The sequence below is a fragment of the Rhea americana genome, unplaced genomic scaffold, assembly GCF_003343005.1.
Source record: "Rhea americana isolate MKP2758 unplaced genomic scaffold, rheAme1 scaffold_54, whole genome shotgun sequence".
Lineage (NCBI taxonomy): Eukaryota > Metazoa > Chordata > Aves > Rheiformes > Rheidae > Rhea > Rhea americana.
The window spans coordinates 2,183,676-2,201,809 of NW_028186690.1; the positions used below are offsets into that span (position 1 = coordinate 2,183,676).

Sequence of the window (18,134 nt, forward strand, 5' to 3'; positions counted from 1 at the left end):
GAAAGAGGAGAGCTCGGTATAATTTGTTATGCTTACTTCTGACACTGCTTAGTGTCCTAAGAGGCAAACGTCAGTGGATAGTTCAGCCTCATAGYAACACCTACGGTCTCTGAAAGCTCTCTGTTTTGCACAGCATGTTCAGAAGAGTGGACTACCGTCCGGTTTATCAGTGGGCTGAGCAATGTCTAATGAGCCTTTTCAGGATCAGTGTCTAGTAACATATAAAACGTTTGCACTTGAATAGGGCACAGTTTGAGAAAGCGGACAAAAGCAATAAATCCTCTTTTCTTGTATTCTTTAGGGAAAAAGGAATATAGTCACWAAATCTGATTTCCTGTGACTCTGAGAACCATCATAAATATTGGTGATCTCAACCGAGTTGGTTATAAATCTTAGAATCATTACTTGTTTAGAAAGAAAATCTCTATCAATTATGTATTTTTCTTATTCACTATTTTATGTTTACAACTATTCTGTCTTTATTTCTAGTAGAGTGCAGTGCCAATATCATCTTATGTGATCAGTAACAGCAAAATTATGTGTAGAGAATTCCTAAACTGGTAAATAAGAAACTTAAATGTATTAAAACAGGGATAAATTAATGAATGTGTTAYTAATCACAAAAGAGGATTAACTAAATGAGAATTTAAGATTATGGCAAACAATGTTTATCAATGCAGGCTGCATAAAACAATGAAATTTGAAAGTTACTGAGGGTTCAAGCAGAATAGTACTATGAAGACTATTTTCTATCAAATGTTAGGAATGAAAACTGGTACCATTTTCAAAAACAACTGTAACTGAGTCAGTTACTGATAGGGAATATATAGAGTGTTGTCATTTTAAAAACTAAATTCTATAGGGATTTGAAGAGAGTTGATGGCAAGATTTCCCATAAGCAGAATACATGTAATACATAAAAGCTTCTGAAAAAAACTTAGCAAGGAAAAAGCAAGAGGGAATAGCATACTTTCACTTTGAAATAAATCACATGCATGTAGTTTCCTGATCCTGAAAGTGAGGAAATTCTTTAAGCTGTTACTACTTTCTGTTTAGCTTATTTTCTTTTTATAAGGCATAAATGAGTACAACGTAGGGTACAACTTTGTAAACGTTCTTTTGACAAATCTAATCACTGTTAGAAGAAGACTAAAATAACTGCAGCTGTGCCATTAGTACTTTTCTGTGTTCTGGACATGCCAATTCTAAAATCTATGAGGCAGCACAAAACACCACAATGTCTATYGGGGATCTTCTCTGAGCAATCTATTAATAGTGTAAACAAGATTGCCCTGGAAACAAAATAAAACCCAACCTTTTAATTTTCTGACTTCTTATAATACCACTATGGCTTTTACAAGATATYAAATGAAGGGTTACTTGTACAGTAGATAGAGGACTTGCCATAATTTTACATGCTTAAGGTGCTTTTATGACAGTAAAACAGCTGGAACCTGTGTTAAGTGCATGGGCAGAGTGAATTCTATTTTATCTTCTAATACAATACAATATTTTTAACAGATAATGAAAAATATTTGTTTGCATGATAGCATTAGGTGTTGAAATCAAGGTAGGTTAGGCAATGTGAATGCACCCTTTGACTTGTATGCCTTGGGGGTTAGAAAAAAGAATTATGTCTTAGAAGATAGGGACAAGGTGGGGATAGTTCAGTAATAAAACTATTMTGTGTATAAATCACCAAATGTTATCTGAAATAGTCCATTCACCTCCCTCACACACAGCAGTTTCAGATGTTTAAGCGAAATGAAACCTAGATATAATATTGGAATATTCTTTTACAAAAAGTCATATGGTTCAGATCATTTTACTTACTACAGAAACTGGACAACCCCCAAATCTTTATGATGGAGTACCTCTCCATTCAGTCTAAACACAATGGCTTAGATAAAAATAATGATGCCAAATCATTGCATATTTTGACTTTGGAAAATCACATCTTAGCCAGAATAGTTTTGTGAGGCATATTGAAGCATTGTCCAGGATTTAATTTTATTTTGTATGCAATATACTAGGTAGTAAAACAGTATAATATAAAAAGTAAAAAGATAAATTCATTAAGTGGAAAGAAAAATGGCATTACTTGTGTTTTTCAGATATGCCTGAAGTCACCTTGCACATTTGCAGAGTTAAAACATAGTCAGAAATTTATGAAACAGAAATGCATGAAACTGAATGTTGCAAAACATATTTCCCTGGGAAAATAAGCTCTTTGTTAAAAAATCATTCTCTTCTGGATACTTCTAGACCTTAGTTCTGAYCATGTTACATTGGTGAGATACAGAGCCAAATCTGCATAAAGAGGATCACATGAGTTTCATATGTATATATACAAAAATCAAGAAAAGTCAAGAAAGTTTTAACAAAAGTACCTGTTATATGAGTGGTGATATATACTTAACAGTTCATGAAACAGTTCATATGTTCCTAGGAACGGAATTATATTCCCAAAACAAGAATAATAGAAGGATACAAGCTATTAAACTATAATGGAATGGGCAATCCAATAAAAAATATTCTATAATCATTAAAAAGTTTGAATGTTCCTGTCAAARGAAAGTTTTTATAAGCAGTAAAGAAAGATAAATGTTGCACTGTGCTGTTACGAAAAGCCTATTTGTGGGATGGTGATGGAAAGTGCCTAGGCATAGCAAAGTCAGGCACCAGGGTTGTTCTACAAGCCAGTCAAATAGCAGCTCAATTAGTTATACAAGTCTATTCTGTTTCAGAGATGGATGGATGAAGAGACATTCTAAACCTGTACATTTACAATTTTTTCTCTCTTTTGTTTCTTGTTCTATAGGTTTTTAAGGATCCTTGAGAAATGTGGAGACAAGAAATATATCTTGGTTGAAGCAGAGGTGAAGACATAAATGATATTTAAAATTTATGGACTATGTGTACTAATCTGTGTCATGACTCAGCTTCAAGGGCTGATTTATCTTGACCTGTTCTAGGATTCTGTTCTGTAAGTCCAGTATTCTGAAAAATCAAGTTACCTCAATGTCCATAGGAGTAGTCAGCTGGTCTGATACATGATAGCATATTTAATGTTAAAACATTTGAAAGCATGCAGTTTTTGTGGAGACAAACTAGAATGTTGGTCAATGGTCCCTCAAGAATAAAAGAAGTATGCCTGAATTTTAAAACATTTTAAAGAAATCATGAAAGATCAAAAAGATAAATGGAATGAAGGCAAGTAATGTAGAGGATTGTTTCAAAAAAAGGTTCCCCAGCCATAAAAACCAGAACAGGTCTCCTCACCTCTCAAAAGCCTAAGAGCTATGGATGAACAGTATCTGACCGTATCTTTTTAGGCTTGGAATTCAAACATAAGTTAATACATTCAAAAAATGTATACAGCAGTTTACAAGTTCTGAGATCTGTGACAAAGCAGAATAAGCAGTAAAGCAGAATAAACTCTAAGTAAATATAACAAAGTACTCTGAAAAGGACGTGAAGGCATATACGCTTCTAGCTGAAAAACTTAAGAGAAAATAGGTATTTTAGCAAACTTACCACCTGGGAATAGAAAAGGACAAAGGATAACTAGTTGGAAGAAATATGAGAGTTTCAGACTATTTTGTAGAGCATTTTCACCACTAAATAGCAGACATTTAATAAGATCTTGCAAGAAGGAGATATTTCCTTTTCTTGGAAGGAGGATAGAAATTTGTGGCACCTAAAGCAAGTGAATAAACTGCTCGTTATAGAGGTGTGTTTCAGTGACAAACATTGATGCAAARGTCCTTGCCAAAGTGTTGGCAGTCTAGGGAGTCTATTTAGACMAAAATATTCAAATCAATCGAGATTTATTCTAGGCTAACCAAGTAAGAGTCTAAGATATTGCAGATCTCCCTGGCACTCCTAAAGATGCTTAAATTTTGAGGTAGCCATTGCCTAAAACAGAGTGATGACTGGTGGGTGATCAGGAGGAGGCTGAGCTCTTCCCATTCCTGCTCTTCGCAGGGCGCGATGGTCTTTGGCGTGCTGGAGGGTGCTGCCCTGCGCTGCGCTCGCTCCCTGATGGGAACCCCGCACCGAGCGAGGGGCTTTCGCACATTGCTGCTGCGCCTGCTGCAGCCAAGGATCGCTGCCCACCCGAGGACCCTCAAACGARGAGAATAATGTGGGGAGCAGGCAAAGAACATCTGGCAGCCCTCCAATGAGCTGAGTTTTGCACAATTTCCCGGCTAAAAATAATAGTATTCCAGACGTGGAGTTTGTGCCATGCTTGGAAGTAAATGGCTAAATCTCAGTTGCTGGGTATCCTAATTTCTGAGAAAAGCCAGTTGGACTATAAAACATGCTATTAACTTAAGTGGGTTAAAACAGAAATAAATGATAAAGAAACAGATATGAATCCCATAGAAGATCATGAGAATTTTAAAGGTAAATTATATGTTTATCTACCTGGTCTAAAAAAAACAGGTCAGTACTGAGACTTTTTAGTGGGTAGAATGATCACTATTAAAATGCATACACTCTTCAATTTCTATCTCTATGTTCACATGCATTTTTATCATAGGCAACACTAAAAAGACACAGCACGGTGCTTCTCTGAAAACAGAGTACAAGGATTTGCATATTTGTATTAAAAGGGATTTCCAAGATAGGAGGTATTGTAACTTCCAACACAGTGGCATATTATCATGAAATTTGGGTGAAGGATGTTCTAAAACAGTGTGAAAGCTTATTCAAAACTGCAGATAAAAATACAGAAAAAATATTTTGGGGGAATGGATTTCTCAAATAGCTGATGAATAAGAGAGAAATTCAGGCCAGAATGCTTAAAAAGAAATTCCTTTATTGAGGCTATCTTGAGATTCCTAGATAAGTATGAAAAGGTGCAACCTTCTCCTCATTTACCACTGTTGTTAGAAATAAGGATTTCCTCCCAAAAGTCCTCTCAATATTTATTTTTGTTTGGCTAACCAAACAAACTCTGTTAGATCATCTTTTGGGACAGGAGAAATAATTGAAATCTTATTGAGAAATCTGTACTAACCCCTCACTAAGCAAATGAGGAATCAGTTCAGCTGGAGCAATGAAGGGAGATATAGTACAAGGGTTATTAATCTTTCAATTTTATCTTTAAAAATCTTTTTTTTTAAATACTCTTTATATGGTACCTCCCTCCAGCAAGAGCACAGCATATATTTCTACGGGTAATATATTAGTCTAGAGAGGCTGAAGAGAGAGACAGGGACACTGTGCTGTGCCCCCGGATCCAAATATCCTCGCTGGGAGGGAGCGCTGCTGTGCACGGTAATGTCCTTTCAGAGCCTTCTGCATGCAGCTGCAGACACGCCGGCTAAAAGATTTTGCTCGAGCAAGTAAGCGTATGGGTATGGCAGCTGTGATTTCTACGGATGCCAACACTGCTGGGTTTGAAATGGAAGACAGTATCTTTTACTGATATTGTGTTCTTCTTTGCTTTGGTTAGTCTAATAAAAGAGAGCTTCTCCCAACAAGCCTTGCCTCTTAGGAGAGTCTGTGCTGTGAAGCGCTAATAGGTTTCTTTTTCTTAGCTGCTAGGTTCTGAATTGCTCAAATGGGAAAGCAATTACTTCCCCTTACGTCCACCGTGTTCTTCTTACTGAGAGAGGATGCTATCTTAAAATGTAGAACATTTTGATATGGAGAAACAGTGGACACTTAGTAATTTAATTATCTACAATACTGAATCTTGATGTATAAGGTGGGCAAAAGTTCAACATACAGTAAGGCTGAGACTCTAGGAAGAGTCTTTGACTATTTTAATCAATAACATTCAACAACTTAAGGATTTTCCTTCAGAAAGTATTAATCTTGAGGTAGACAGTGGATGCTCCTCTTACCTTTAATGAACAGAGCTTTTTTTTCCATCTTAAAAATGTAATAACTTAAGCCTTGAACAGTGCCTGTATGTTTCCTATTTATCTTTTGATCGGTATTCAGTTGTCTGAAGAAAAGAGTTTAACTACCCAGCCTCACAGCTTCTGACTAAGCTTTGTGCAATGGCTTTCCCAAACAGTTTCTGATCTCTTGATTCTGGAAACACAGTCTCTCTGGATACTTCCTGTAAAAAATAAAATAAAAGCTATAAGCCAAAATGCAATTTTCTATGAAAAGCAGTTTTCAAGAACATTTTTAATTGGATTTTATTGATGTAGATAGTAATAGTTTCCAGTTTTTTCTTTATATATTTTTCATTATAATTTACTTTTTTTTTCTTTCTGGATGTATAGTACTGAGTTTAGCTGCAGAAATATGCAGCCAATCACAAGGAATGTAATTAAAAAGATAATAGGAAAAGTCTTTATAAACTTCATTTTGACTATTATCTAGTGAAGCATTAATATTTTGAAGAACATCTAACATCTTATTTTTCTTAATAAAAGTTAGAAGGAAAAGAGAAAATGTCCTTATTAATCTGTTCAAGTGCCAATAACTGTAATTTCCCTAATGAAAACTGACAGCATGAGGTGCTTCTGTGACATGTAGTTTGCATAGCTGTATTAGATTTGTAACACATAGAAATGAGTTTATATCCCTTAAAATAGTTTGAACTGGTTGGTTACTCTCACTGTTATCTATGTTCCACCAGAATCCTTAAGGAAAAGCRACGTTTTTTCTTTGAAAGTGGGTTTCTCTCTAACAAAAAGAGAGGGTGATCTAGTGTTTTGGGGATGGGCCCTGGGAGGTCGCAGTCCCATCGGGAGCTGCCCTGTCTCCTCTGCCCTTGGGCACTGATCAGCCCTGGGGAGCCCGGGGTATCCTATGGGCTGTCAGGGCCCCCCATCTCTGATACTGGGTTTTGGGCTGCTCTGCTGGTGGCCATGGAGGTCAGTGATAGCTGAGTGGAAAGAGCAGTGCCGTTATGTGAGGGTGGCATCCACTCTACAGCCCCTGCGAGGCCCGTAGGCCTGGGCGCGGGCAAGGGTGAGTAGAAGTTGCACCTCACCARGCCCTTCCAGCACTCCCTATATCCCTAAATTTGCCTGCTGTCTCTGACCTGAGTCCCATATCTMCTCAGGGAGCCCAGTGGCTAGACACGGGCTGCTTGGCTTTCAGTGCACCTTGCAGACTCACGTTACCACTCACATGAACCAGGCTTGGTGTACATGACCACTTGGAGAAGGTACTCACCTCCTCCAATTCAGGCTGCATGGTTAGATTAGAGCCAGGAATATCCCTGTCACATCCTCATGGTGTGATGTGAGCAGCTCCACCACCCTCTCCCTAGAAGGATCTCATACGCCAGGCCCGAAGTTGCCCAGCTACGTAGCACAGGCCAACAAACCTGGAAGAAGATCCTTTTTGAGTTAAAGATGTATAGATTTATGCTGAGGCTGTTTGCTAGGACAGTGAGTCAGCTAAGACAGTAGCTATTCTTCAGTTTAATTCTAGTAAAAAACAAACACCTTCACCAACCAATTGTCTTTGCTCTTCTCATTTGTCGTGGTCTTGGACAAACAAAAGGCACTATACTCTTACGATCGCATCACCTTGTTGTCATCCAGAAGCTCTGCAAAGCACTTAGCAGAGAGATATTTGGCTTTTCCTGTGCTACTAAAGGCACTCATTGCAGCAAGTAAACCTCAGCYGTCAGGACAAGGTGTGAGTGAGTGAGTGCTGCAGGTAAATTCATGCCTGCAAGCATGCTCAGTCTTCTGCGAATGCAGGCCTGTGCCTATCTCCCCTTTTATGAAACAAAATTTTGTCATACTTTCCAAAACTCGATTTGCTCTGCTTTCTCTAGAATCTAGATCCTTTCTTTGCTGGAAATGGCTTTTTATTATCCGGAAGGGCCCTTTCCAGCTGCAAAGAATACAAAGAATTCAGTTGATCACAAGTTAAAAGGATATACAGATCCCAAGATGCCAAATCTTCTGATGTCCAAGGGCATTTCTCAAAACTTTCTCACTCCTCTCTCATTGGAAGCATTTGCCTGGAAGTCTCAGGCTAGCGGGGCACAGACARTGTCCCCTGTCTCTTCTTCTCGTATGGTAACCCAAGAGATGGTGAAACCAAGGAGCTGAAGAAGGAGAGGCTAGGAAGGGAGTCACTAACATTGAATCTGGGAGATATCCTGGCTGTCTTTTTGAGAAGAAAAGAGATGAATCTGGAGGTTGCATGTGAATCACGGTCAGTTGCATACAAAACTAGTAGTTGCTCACAACATCCTCCATATGTTTGCAGTTTCTGAAACTCCCAGATGTAAACTGTGTTACAGATACTTTCTTCTATCAACTCTGGGATATTTTCATAAAAAATAAGTTTGTTTGACAAGCTCTGTTTTTCCATAAAACCATACAGATTCAAATTAATTATGTTTTCCTCCCTGAATGTGCTTGCATGCTTTGTCAAAATGCATGGCTGGCCATGTGATAGACAAATTTGGGGTTAACTTGTGATCTGTCCTGTTTACTCTTCAAAAGAATCACTATAAAATTGGCTTTTTTTAAATGTTCATAAGAACATTCTTGGTGTTTAGAGTGGTTTCAAAAATAGCATTCAGACAGCTTTTGGACCTTTTCTAATACCTGTGATTTTTAGTTTAGCTCATCATTTAGATTAAAAAAATCTGTTTAGTAGTTTTTGTTAATAAAAGAATGTTAAGGATTTATTAATTTATTTATTTGTAATTAATGAGTAAAAGTACTTTGTTATCTGGGAATACTTCATGCTGTTTCATTACATGACATACCTATTAACATTTTTTTCTTCTTTTTGATGTCCAGATGACCTTGTCTGTACATAGTATTGAACCAACATAATATTTAGAATTTATTTTAAATGATTATTTAAATTATTTTCTCATTATTTGAGTTTAAATAAGGTTAAATTATAAACTTGTAGTGTCATCTATTTTCCAGAATAGAATGGTTTATAATAGGCTTGTTTCAGTCTGAAAGCTGATTGTAAGCAAAGCGTAGTACATTGAGGTGAATTCCTTCTGAGCTTACATGTATCCTCTATTTTGTTCACAAAATTGATGCAGTTAATGATGATAATATGAAACTCTGTAAAGGTAGTGAGATATTATAAGCATTTACCCACAGAAGGCAATAAACTGCRGGGAAATCTCAGGGCAGTTGAAGGGGAAAGAGAGACAAATAGGTCTAGCTGTAAAAAGGCAATCCAGACAAACATTTTTTGATTTCAAACCCATTGCAAAATTTATTTAAAGAAAACTGGTTGTTTAGCCTCAGGCCTTCCATTCTTGTTGATAGAAATAACTTCTGTGCTCTTATAAATCTTCTTCCCTAATACTTAAACAAGTGACAGGGGAAAACTTTTTTTTAGTCATGTTTTAAGACATCATCTCTTTCTAAGATAAAATCTAGAAAGATTTTAAACTAAAACTAACTTGAGGGTTTGTTCTTATTCCCAGCCCGCCGGCATATTCAAATTCACTCTGGTGTGGAATAAACTTCTTTTGAGAAGGCAAGAAGTGAAAATAATAACTCTCTCTGTGAAGGAGGCTCATTCATGATTACTAGGAGCTCTTTTAAGCATAGCATAGCTGAAGTAGTCCATTCCTCGTAACAGCACGAGTGTTTAATGCTGTGTTGAATCAGGATATACTATTGTTGCATTAAATAGAGGAGGTAAGAACTGCATTTCCAGAACATCTCAGACAACTAGAAGCAATAAAGTATGCTATTAAAGACACTATTTTAATTGAAGTCCTCATATTAAGCAGTTGTCTCCTTTAACTAAATTAATTAACTACATATTATAGTATTTTATTTATGTATATTGTATAAGTCATAAAATGCTTCAGTGGTCACCTGATACGGTCTTGGCTATGTAGGAGGATGCATAAGATGCAAAGAATGTGCTTTATTTGAGACTGCCTCATCAGATGACTTTTTAAGAAGATATTTAGGCACCTGCGGTTTGTGCAGGCCCTCAACAAAGGTGAAATAGGCCCATAACCAGTATTACCATGGAAAAATCTCTGCTTTCCCCTTGCCATTGATAGTCAAAATGCAGGAAAGTGTTTGGGCTGCAGGAAGAAGGTTCAGTTGCTTCACCTCAAGGTGCGGACACTGCCTGACTTGTGTGCCAGGGTCCGTGTAGGTGYTCAAGTAACATTTTTTTTTCTCGTACTTTCTTGGCCAGCCTGAAAAAGAGCTGCTCCCCTTTTCCAGACTGAATGAATTGAATCCTCATCCAGATTTAAAGAACAAGTGAAATGAATGTATTTTCTGTCTTTTGATGTTTCTGTCAGATGAAAACTTGCAATTAAGACATTAACACTGTCAAAAGCATGTTATTGCCTTAAGTTAGTTGTGCTTCTCCAACTGACTTTTTAAAATCCCCTGGGACAGTACAAAATAGGAAAACCTAATATTTTTATTATTTTAAATTTCAGTTACAGATTTCTGTTTAACTCAGAGAAAATGTGACTATCCATAATCATTGCTATTGAGCAAGAATGCTGAAATATGTATCTTAGAGAATGAATCGACATTGCACAGAAGGAAAGTAAGTAATGTTCAGACTTAAAGGGTGAAATGTCTCTAAAGAAATTCATGGGATATCTGCCTTTACATGTTGTTCAGAAGCTCAGATTCAGACTTCAGRTGAGAATATGCATTACTGGTACTACCACAGTTATTAAAAATATTCCAGTTCTTTATCTCTAACACAGTCCTCAATTGTTATACCTATATAATCTACCACACTTAATATGAAACTTAATGTTACAAATATCAAGACTTTTCTATATTATGGAAAACATGAATTTAGGGACAATGGAAGACATGCTCGGCTGGCATATACTACCATTAAAATCAATAGAGATGTGATAATTTACATTTGCTGAGGGTCTGGCATATCATCTGTACAGAACACATCATCCGAATGTGGGAACTTGAAAGTGTGAATAGCTGTCCAAAATTTTCCACAGGATGATGTTAGCTTTTATGAAACAATCATCTGACTCGACAGTGTTTCCTGTTAGATCTGTATCTTCGGGTTTAATGTGTCACATATGCAAAAGTAGTATTATGTTCCCCTTCCTTCTYCTCCAATAAAAATTCTTGAGCTGTGGGCTGAAATGTCTTTTCAATACACATCATTATTATGGATCCTGATAATGCCTACTTCCTCTCACTTCCTGCATTTTCCTGACAAACTAATTTCGTATCTTACAGATAGTCTGACAGAAAAGAGATGGTACGGTAGAACAACAGAAAAAACATCCCTTAGTCGACTGAGGATATGTTAGGAAAAAGAGAGAGGAATAAAGAGAGAGTAGGCAGCAGTTTTCCAAATATATAAAATTTTTCTTTGCAACAGTATGTAGAAACTGTATTAATCTCTCTAGATAGATTCTTAAATCAGATGCTAATATACCACATTGAAATGCTAATTTGGAGCGTAATTGACTTTTTAAAAATGAAAATATCATTTAAATTCTAGCAGTTGACAAGTACTGTTCTAGCAAGATTTTCTACCCCAGGATCATCTTCTAGAAGCACTCTGGCCACTCCAGTGAGACACAGCTCACAAAGAGCCATGCTTCCAGTTTGCCCAGGTTGATACTGGTTGATTCAAATTGTTGCTGGCATATTGACATCTTGCTCTCCTGACAGATTCGGAAGGTAGAAAATGGAGAGCCAGTGTTGCCTAAGGTCACCAGCCCAACCTCTGGAGGAGCCCTGGTATGTGGTGGGACAGAAGTCTGGGATCTCACCTAACATGGCATGAGCACCTACCCAGCCCACATAGTTCTTAGAGAAGTCATGTGGTAGCTACTGTGCTACCTTGAGTTCATATTCCTAAAACTATGAGATATCCTTTTTAAGAATTTATTTCAAAACACTATTTCTGGAACAATATATTCAAATCACTTCTGTCCAAACATCCTTATTCACAATTCCCAATGATTTCTTTTGGGTCAAATATATTCTCATGTGGTTGTTTTGGGGCAKTGACTAATATGGTGGGGAAACTATAACTCTGACAACATTAATGAATCTCTATTTACTTAAAAGAGGCATTTAAAACTTAGGACTCAAAACTTATACTTACTGTCCCTTAAAGATGTTTTATCACAGCTTCTGGAGAGTGCTTCTTTAATGACCTGAATGTGGAATTTATTTGGTTCTTAAGAGTGATGGTTAAAAATGGAAATGTGTATCCTGCAGGACAACTGATATTTCAAAAATTATCTCTTCTCTAAATTGGAGGAAAAGATAAATTTTGAAAAAATTCACAGACTGGAAAATTCTGAGAAATTTAGAATTCACATTTCATTTGCACTATATATTAATGAATATATTCCCAAATTAATCACTATTCCCAAATTAAAATGCCTTTTCTGGCTTCTTGTCTTCCTTTGACTCAAGCTGTGTTTTTACKTGTTTTGCTGCAGCTTTGCCTCATACAAATTTTTCTTTGAATATCTCATGGTACTACTCCTTGTGGATGAGGCTCTCTGGGCAACCTATGTTGTCCGTGAGGGATAAGCACATGGCAACCTCAATGCAGACTGAAGAAAATGGCAGTACACTGAGAAGTATATAAATCTAGATGAAGATCTTTTAAAGGAGAATGAAGTGATGACAAAACCAAAATGCGCTTCCTCAAGGCACTACAGCAGATCAGAAAAGAGCAGTTTAGGACAAAGGAAATCTAAAATGCAACATTTAAATGCAGTATGTTGCAAAACAAATTATTTCGCTGGGATTCCCCGCGTCTAGTATTGGATTCAGCAATAAGAAACGAAACAGAACAATTGAACTCAGTGGAAGATGTATTTTTAGTCAAAGAGTAATTTAGATGGAAAATTTCCACCAGAACTAGTTTTTAGTGGTTCAGCTGCTACTGCTAACATTTTTTTCTAATTATTATGTCTTAATTTGCATATACAACAAAAAATAATAAAAAAAAGCTCTCCAGGACCAGTAATACCAAAACAGACAACTTTAGAAATATCATATATTCAGTGCTTATTTACGTGTTGATATTTGCAACAGTGGAACTATAGCYTGGATTTAGAGGACTTAGCACTTTTCACTGTTCAAAATTGCTTTGATTGGCCTATAAGTTCTCTTCTGATGTGAATATGACTGGCCTCATTAACACTGTACTGTTGAGTTCTTGTCATTGCACAGGTGCAGAACTGAAAAGCATGTTGTGCTTCAAAGCACCTGCTGCGTAGGCTCATCAAGCCGTGACGATGTGCTTCTCTCTGCTCCTTGATGCTATTGCATTCATAAAAATCAGTTCAGTCTGTGACTGTCATTTTTATTTTGCTTGWGCATGAATGCAGTTCTCGTATTAAAAACAGAGATTTACGGTGACTGTATTTGAAATCCTTTATGTGCATTCTGAGTAACACTTCTAGTAAGTTTACTGGCAGTTACATTCCTGGGAACAACTRACTGAAAGCGACTACCGCAGAATAATAATAGAAAACATATTTTAAAAAATCATTTATTAGTAGTCTTTCAGGAACTCTGATTCTGACAACCACTAAGGAAAAAAATACTTAAATTCCAGAAAAATGCCACTGACGTAGTCTGGCCTTAAGCACAACCCTAAAGTTAAAGKTGCTGTAAGCATTGTCATGAATAGGAATGCACTGCTGAGACAGTAGCCATAACAAATATTTTTACTCACAAGAACTTCAAAAGTTTTGTTATTTGTGACTATTGAGATACCGGAGAAATGCTTCTCAGGTTAGGTACCGGAATACAGCATCTTAGGAATATTTTCAGAACTTGTGTACATGCAGGATGGATTCTCAAGTCTATGTTTGTATTTATAGTGACTAAGGRTGGATTGGCAAATATATCTATGAGACTTGTAATTTTATATTATTCAAACACTTTTGGAAATATCACTAATATTTATGCAGAAGAGTATAGTTTGTTTAAGAAGCTCTGTCTTCTTTAWAATAATGATAAGTTTAAAGTTGGATTTTTGATAGCAGCTAAAATCAAATTTGATTTTAGAGAGCTCCCTTGTCTAGCTCGATAAAATTTTGCTGTTGTGAAGTTTCTGTTTTTTGTCAGAAAGAAGAAAGGAAAGAGTCTATAGACTATATAGGTCTAAAAAAATCTATAGATTTATTTTATAAAGCTATATTTTATCTATAATGGAGTTATCCTTCCTGCCATGTGATTGTAAATTAGATAACAATCCTTGAAAGAGGGCATTCTGATTTCACCTCTTATTTTCACTTCTTAGATAACAAAGTAACTATTCCTTTTAAGTACATCTGATAAGACTACATTAAAAATGCTAGTGTCYAGTTTTTCTGTAGTAGTGCTAGTACAAAAATCTCCTAGTATTTAGCCAATCTATATAAAAAGAAAAAAAGGGGTCGTTCTCTTAGCGATTCCTAAACGTGCTAGAAAAAAAGGAAACCTGCTCAGTTTGGGATTACTACTTGTTTTGTTCTGTTGTGCCTAATCAGTGCCACGACAGCTCCCTCACACTGCAGGACAGGGCCCTTCGGAAGCCTGTTACGGCACACAAAGAAAATCCTCCTCCGCTTTGATTCTGAGGCCGGCGGGGACAACTCTGCAGGTCCTACCGTTTTGCTGAAGGTAGAAGAAATTCGGTAGATGCAGGCCTGACTCCAGGAGAAGAATCAGGGKGAGGGCATACGAGTGAATCCCAGTGGGAACTTTTCATATTCAAATGGTCTTTTTAGGTGACTCAGGAGGCAAATAGCATATCCCTATTTCCTCTATAAAATGAGGATTCTGATATCAATTTTAGCGACGAGTTGTGAGAATTAATGCATTACTGCTTAGAGTCATTGGTTGTAAGATTCTAGATAAGAACTAATTATTATTATCATTAATATTAAAAATAATTATGAGGAACTGTGGCCAATTTCTACCATTTTCCAYGTTAGTTCTTTGATGCATCTCATTGATTTCATTTTGACTCCTTATGGAAAAAGGCATAGTGAGTAATACTGTAGTAAGGAAAAGGGGTAGATTTATACCATTAGTTCCTCTTTCATTTCTGGAATGTTTTGTAGTAGATTAGCCCTTTTTATATATATATATATGTATGTATTAATTAATTAATTAATTAATTTTTTCACCATCAGTCTGATCCTGTATCTCCTCAGGAAAATTCAACAAAGGCAAAAAGGAGGCAAAACATGTATGTTTAGATCTGAATGATTTACTACTATATATCCTTACATGCAGGAAGCCCTTCAGAATAATTGATCTTAAAGCTTTTGGCCCACTGAACACCCTTGAATGTAGGATTACATATATATATATATATATATATATATATATATATTTATCCTGTTCTCATGCACATTGCCACAAGGAAATTCCATTAAAGTTAATGGGAGGTAGATGAGCATAAGTGAAGAAGACTACATCCCTGAGGAGGTAATAAAGATGTTCCATTTTCTGCCTMCATAAAATGTCAGAGCCATCTAAGACTAATCTTGCTTATTATTAAAGGGAAAAAATTGCTTGAAAGTTGCTGGATAAATATAAGTGAAAATAGAAGACCTTGTCTGTATGCCTAAATAGGAAAGTAAAATATAAATGATGCTTAATACATTTAKATAGATACATATAGAAAGCTAACTTTTAGATGCAACAAATGCACTGTTATGGAAAACTAGGCATTATGTAGAGTAGCCATGCTTAGGGAACAAGAGAGGCAATGAAGCTGCTCCCATTAATCAAGGAAATCCATCTATGTTTCTACTCATTCCCACGGTATTAACAACTTGATTTTTTAATTCTGGGTATGGGTACAAGATGGATGATCATTTGATGAATATTTCACAGTAAATGAGCAGACTTTTCAGCCTGGTCACAGACGCACAACACTCCTGGATTATTCTGTGTCACTGGCACGTCAATGGAGAGCTGAAGAGGTTTTATATTAGTCATGTTCCTTCCTTGGGAGATGGATCTGCAGTGGTAATGATATTTTCTCTCTCAGTCTTTCAGGAAAATAGCACGGGCGTCAGGCTGTCCCAGCCAATTAAATATCAATCCATTTGAATCTTACACATGCCTAGCAATATCACTTTTAGACCAATGTAATTTTAATAGCTATCTAACCAAAGATTCAGCAGAAGCAGTAGCGTGTGCTAGATGCTTTGAAACTGATTGTGCTGTTTCCTTGATGAGGAAATTTGGGCATTACAACTTCTTGGATCTTAAACAAATGTCAGAGCTTACAAAACACGTTTTTTCCCTCTTTACTGCAGATGACACTGCATTTCCTATGTGTGCATGAACTGGAGGGAGAAGGGCAGAGGAAATGAAGACCATCATACAYGCTCTTGATCCCAGAGCTAGTTAGACCTGCCATCTGGGGAGATGAAGAGCATCTTTAGCCGTACCTTCTCTACCAGCTGCTTTGAGGGAGAGGCAAGGGGCACCTTGCCACACAAAAACACATTATTCTACCCCCTAAAATAACTTCAGGCTACTTTTTACAGGCATAAGATTTCAGCATTCACGAGATGGTATCTTATTTCTTAATTTTTCATGCTATTCAATAACGTTCATGTTTTGTTTACAGCCACCCTTTGGGACATTTTTAGTGAGAGTTTCCCTAGTTCCCTTCAAGAATTCTGCCAAAGAATGTATTCCTGCTCTTTAATATCCAGTTCTCTAAAACGAATTTCATCTGATTTTGCCTAAATTATTTTATCTTTTTCTTGTAAAGCTTATATAAAGGTTAAAGTGCCACATTTYCCCATTGAGTTACAGGTATTCATTGTCAAGCAGCATCACTGGAATATTTAGATATGTTATTAAACTAGTGATACCTTTGGGCCTCTGCTATTGTTTGTGAATCTGTTTACTTTAATGAATTTACACCTTTTAAGAGTTGATTGCAYGTATATTTGCACATTGTGGATTCCCATGGAAATTTTTAACCACTATTCAGAAGTTATGTTTGAATCTGAAGTTAATGTGATGATGTGAGATCAAGTAGGTGTTATAATCCTATATACCTTCTACTTCCCTGACTTTCCAAGATGATTGTGTGTACTTAGGAGCCAGAAAAAGCCACATAGACTAATTCTTATTATGGTGTAAGTRGCTCTATTTTTACATCCTTTTTCCTGGCATAATCAGGAAAAAAACCCCAGTTTTACTTTCTGCTTTATTTTTTCAACTTTTTTTGCTTTTGAATTTTTGTGAGGATCCTTGATACATGGTTGTGAATCAAGAGCCCCAGTATACCCAGATATCTATTTAATGCAACAACTGACTATTGCAGCATTATTCATACAATTCAAGCATTGCATTACTTATAAGACAACAGTGAGGTGAGACTGTATTTCAGCTTTAATGTATGTCATAAGATCTGWGCAAAGAGAAATGGGGCGATAGTAGGAGCGCCACACATTATTTTTGACTTTAAGTGTTCTCCTCCCTTCTTTTATATCGTACTTAAAAWTTTGAAAAGACACAGTTTCTGCTTTGGAACAGTAAGAGAGAATTTATGTGGTTTATTCACATTTTAAATGAGAAGGGTTGTAACAGCCCCCAGTTTTGACAAAATAGCAATATGAAATTTTCATAAGCGAATTAACCTCACTTTTACATTTTGAAGGTAAAGTTGCACATTAGATATAAAAAACAAATAAGATTAACATGACTTATTGATAAAATCAAGTCACYGTTCTAATAAAATAACATCTATAGCAGGTTATTCTGGTACTAACAGCCTCTTTGGTCTTGTAGAACCAAGATGAATAATAGCTGTGAAATCTGAGAAAATAGCCCAAGACAAAACCTCCATGTCCCTTCCTAATTCATTCAATTTATTTGTTTGCTTGTGAGCTATGTGTATAGCTATGTACACCATAATCTACTTAGGATACCTAATTCGTTTGTTAATATCACATTTATACCACTTTAACATTAGCAGYAGCTTTGAGTGCTTAACTTTGCACGTACCTTTAATTATTTTTTTTATTTCAACAAAGCCAAGCTTCAGATGTATGTTTTGAAGACTTGAAGTGCTTAAACAACTCAATTATCTGTTCTATGTATATTGATCTAGTGAATTAATACACTGAAAGTTTTATTACTTCATTAATGAAAGCATTTGGCCCCTTCCATGTCAAAGGCTAACCACTGCACACTATCCTGCATTTA

At 36.3% G+C, this 18,134-nt stretch overlaps 1 long non-coding RNA gene across 1 annotated transcript; it reads left to right on the top strand.

The window, feature by feature from the left end:
• Positions 1–2,822: 2,822 nt before the first annotated feature.
• Positions 2,823–16,806, top strand: LOC146588116 (uncharacterized). Its single transcript, XR_014897488.1, has 3 exons — positions 2,823–2,879; positions 10,385–10,497; positions 16,226–16,806. It is a non-coding gene; the product is annotated as an uncharacterized LOC146588116 (long non-coding RNA).
• Positions 16,807–18,134: the final 1,328 nt, after the last annotated feature.